This window comes from Nannospalax galili, unplaced genomic scaffold (assembly GCF_000622305.1).
Source record: "Nannospalax galili isolate Female #2095 unplaced genomic scaffold, S.galili_v1.0 scaffold12317, whole genome shotgun sequence".
Classification (NCBI taxonomy): Eukaryota; Metazoa; Chordata; class Mammalia; order Rodentia; family Spalacidae; genus Nannospalax; species Nannospalax galili.
This window is the reverse complement of record NW_008339677.1, coordinates 7,197-11,096: the sequence shown is the minus strand read 5'-3', so window position 1 is coordinate 11,096 and position 3,900 is coordinate 7,197. Positions and strand designations below refer to the sequence as shown.

At 56.8% G+C, this 3,900-nt stretch overlaps 1 pseudogene; it reads right to left on the bottom strand.

Annotated features, from left to right (window-relative positions):
- Positions 1-1,205: 1,205 nt before the first annotated feature.
- LOC115070613 lies at positions 1,206-3,629 on the bottom strand (annotated as a pseudogene).
- Between the last annotated feature and the right edge of the window lie 271 nt (positions 3,630-3,900).

Below are 3,900 nucleotides of genomic sequence, written 5' to 3'. Positions count from 1 at the left end.
ATGGCTGGGAATTGCAAGCTGCTAGGTCAAGGAGCCATGAGCCACATGTTGCAATATCTGCTCAAGCACCAATAAAATAGGAGTGTTCTAGACAGATGGATAAGCTGGCACAAAGCCCCACATTCCTCACAATGTCTACAGCCTCTGCAGAGACCAGCACGTTAATTTTAGCTGGTGTTCAAGTGTAGGGTCTCTCCCTTTCCTCGTGGGTCATTGGCCACCGTTTCACGAGGACAAAGGGAGCAGAAACGACGAATGGGGTCAGGACGGCCAGTGAGCACTGATGGAAGAAAGCCCTTCCAGAGAGGCAGGTTCAGTGATACAAACAGCTCCAGATTCAGTGAAACAGCTCCGTTTATTCAGTGGTGCTTAGGGAAAATATAGTGTGGAGGCAGTAGCCAATGCTTCAGCTGATAGGTGCTCATAGTATGCAAAACCTGGGGGTAGTTTTTACTCCAGGTAACTATGCCAAAGGTCATGTTCCAAAAAAGGTCAGGCATCCCTGCTTGGTGGCACTTTCCAGGTAAGTCAGGCAGGAAGCCCCTGCTTAGAAAGGAGCCAACCTTAACAGCAGGGTTCCCCAACAGCCCCCAGTGGCACTACATACACAGTAGGTATCAGACCCTACTTGACAGTCTTACACTCTGCTGCCCTCTGAAATGCACTGCCAGTTGACAGGCCCTACTGGACACTAATCCCCGGCAATGGCCCATGTATACTACAGGGTAATACTGTCCTCTTAGACACCATTCTGTCCCCATGAAGCCCACATGCAGTGCTGTTTCAGGTGTAGCAAGCCACCTCCGCTCTGTCAAAACGAAGTACTGGTTATCAGGCCCTGATAATCTCACTTTCGCTGTCATACAACATACTCTATTCAATATCAGGCTTTTGGGGACGACACCCTGCTTCCCCAAGTTGTCATCCCAGAAACACTGCTAGATAACTCGAAATGTCTATATATAAATGTGTTTCTCATCATAAAAATACCACACGTGGGATCATACTGCCCATACTGTTTTACAATGTCCTTTTACAAACAACCATTCCATGGGTAGATCTCTCTATCGGTACAGTCAGATTCACTTCAGTCCTTTTAAAAGAGTGGCTAATTCAGTTAACCAGCTGCCTGCGGATGGACACTTTGCTCTCCAGTATTTTACACACAACATCTTTAAACACAAGCATGCTAACTGACGTGAGTACTAAGAGACATTTCCCCTGAGGCAGTTATTTATGTTCTGAAATAGTGTAAGCACTCAAAGAATAATCTCCTTTGCTATTTGCCATCGTAAAGGGAAATGAAGAATCCACTTGGGTACTGAGTAGTCCTTCTGTCATGGCTGGTTTTCACACAAATTCAAAAGCAGCTTCAAAACCTGCACCTTGGTGCCTCCATCTCCAGTCAGTAAGTAGCAGGTGGAAAAGGTCCTTGATGTCGCTGTCCAGCATGTGCTGGTGGTCATTGGTAACAGTCATGTTTGTTAACAACCTCAGTGCAGTCAGCTGCACAGCAGAGTTCAGAGGATCAGAGAAGACATTGTGCAGGTTTGATGGATGTGTATCTTTATCTTGATTTGATTTTCAACATTCACACTCAGGTTATTTGGTGCATTTAAAGCTTTCTCTTTAATACTTTGGTTTAGATAGTTGATTTTGTTTCTGACAATTGGAATACCAGCCAATTCAATGGAATAACGGCTTGGTTAGTTGAAAAGGCTGCATTGTTTCCCACAGTGACCAAGGCTTTTTCAGTACTTAAAGGATCCTCAGTTGACTCAAGTAAAAAATTTTCTGAAGTTGCTCAGCTTTTAAGACCTGATCATATGAAGCTTGGTTAATTCCTCTGCCTACCACGAGGGGGCGAGGCTGCCCATCCGCCAGGGGGCGCAGCCTCCGACCTCGCGAGGGTCGGGGAGGCAGGGCGGGGCGTGGGGAGAGGGGGCGCAGCCGCCAACCCTCTCAGGAACCGCAAGGGGCTCCACCGCAGACTTGCGAGGGACCGCGAGAGGTGCAGCCGCTGACCGCGAGGGACCTCGAGGAACCGCGAGGGGCGCAGCAGGACCCGCCGAAGGCATAGGACCGCGAGCGTCCGCGAGGGACCGCGAAGGTCGCAGCCGCTGACCGTGAGGGACCTCGAGGGACCGCGAGGGACCCTGAGGGGCGCAGCCGCCGACTGCGAGTGACAGGGAGTGACGGGGAAAAACCGTGAGGGGCGCAGCAGCCGACCAGGAGGGATCGCGAGGCACCGCGAAGGGCGCAGGGGCAGAACGCGCGGGACCCTGAGGGGCGGAGCCGCTGACTGTGCGGGACCGTTAGGGACCCTGAGAGGCGGAGCCGCCGATTATGCGCGAGGCGATTGACCCTGAGTGGCGGAGCCTCAGACTGCGAGTAACCGGGGAGGGCCGGTGAAAGACCGCAAGGGGCGCAGACCACAAACATGAGTGACAGCGATGGATCGCGAGGGGCGCAGCCGCCGACCGCGGGGGACCGCGAGGGGTGCACCGGCTGACCGCGAGGGACCGCGTGGGACCGCGAGGAGCGCAGCAGCGGACCCGCCGAAGGCCAAGGACCGTGAGGGACCGCGGGGGCACAGCCGTGGACCGCGAGGGACCGCGAAGGTCGCAGCCGCTGACCGTGAGGGACCTCGAGGGACCGCGAGGGACCCTGAGGGGCGCAGCCGCCGACTGCGAGTGACAGGGAGTGACCGCGAAAAACCGTGAGGGGCGCAGCAGCCGACCAGGAGGGATCGCGAGGCACCGCAAAGGGCGCAGGGGCAGATCGCGTGGGACTGGGACCCGCGAGGGACCGCGAGGGATCGCGAGGGGCACCACCGCCGACTTGCCAGTGACCGCGAGGGGCGCAGGGGCAGAACGCGAGGAGCCTTGGGGGACCAGGAGAAGTGCAGCCCGGGACCGCGAGGGAGCCTGAGGGGCGCAGCCGCCGACTGTGCGGGACCCTTATGGACCCTGATGGTGCAGCCGCTGACTGCGAGGGACCGGGAGGGACCTTGAAAACCGCGAGGGACACAGACGACAAACGTGAGTGACCGCGATGGACCTCGATGGGTGCAGTTGCCTTACGGGAGGGACCGTGAAGGTCGCAGCCGCTGACCGCGAGGGACCTCGAGGGACCGCGAGGGACCCTGAGGGGCGCAGCCGCCGACTGCGAGTGACAGGGAGTGACCGCGAAAAACCGTGAGGGGCGCAGCAGCCGACCAGGAGGGATCGCGAGGCACCGCGAAGGGCGCAGGGGCAGATCGCGTGGGACTGCGACCCGCGAGGGACCGCGAGGGATCGCGAGGGGCACCACCGCCGACTTGCCAGTGACCGCGAGGGGCGCAGGGGCAGAACGCGAGGAGCCTTGGGGGACCAGGAGAAGTGCAGCCCGGGACCGCGAGGGAGCCTGAGGGGCGCAGCCGCCGACTGTGCGGGACCCTTATGGACCCTGATGGTGCAGCCGCTGACTGCGAGGGACCGGGAGGGACCTTGAAAACCGCGAGGGACACAGACGACAAACGTGAGTGACCGCGATGGACCTCGAGGGGAGGGTCCGCAAGGGTGCAGCGCCCACCAGGGGGTGCCAAACACCACATCTTAGATCTTTTTACTACTTCTTCAAGAATTTCTTTCCTGCACTGTATAAGGTGTGTGCATATTTTCATGCAGGTGTATGTGTGTTCACTTGCATGTGGAGGCCAGAGATAAACGTTGGGTGTCTTTCTTTGGCTGTTTTCCACCTTTATCTTTTGAGACAGCGTCTCTCACTGAACCTCAGTTCAGTTAGGCTGGCTAGCCAGTGAGCTTCAGGGATCTGCCTGGTGTCTCCACTGCCTCCTCTACTCCCACCCCCAGTGCTGGGGTTACCAGTACACATAACCATGCAATGCTCTTTTATGTG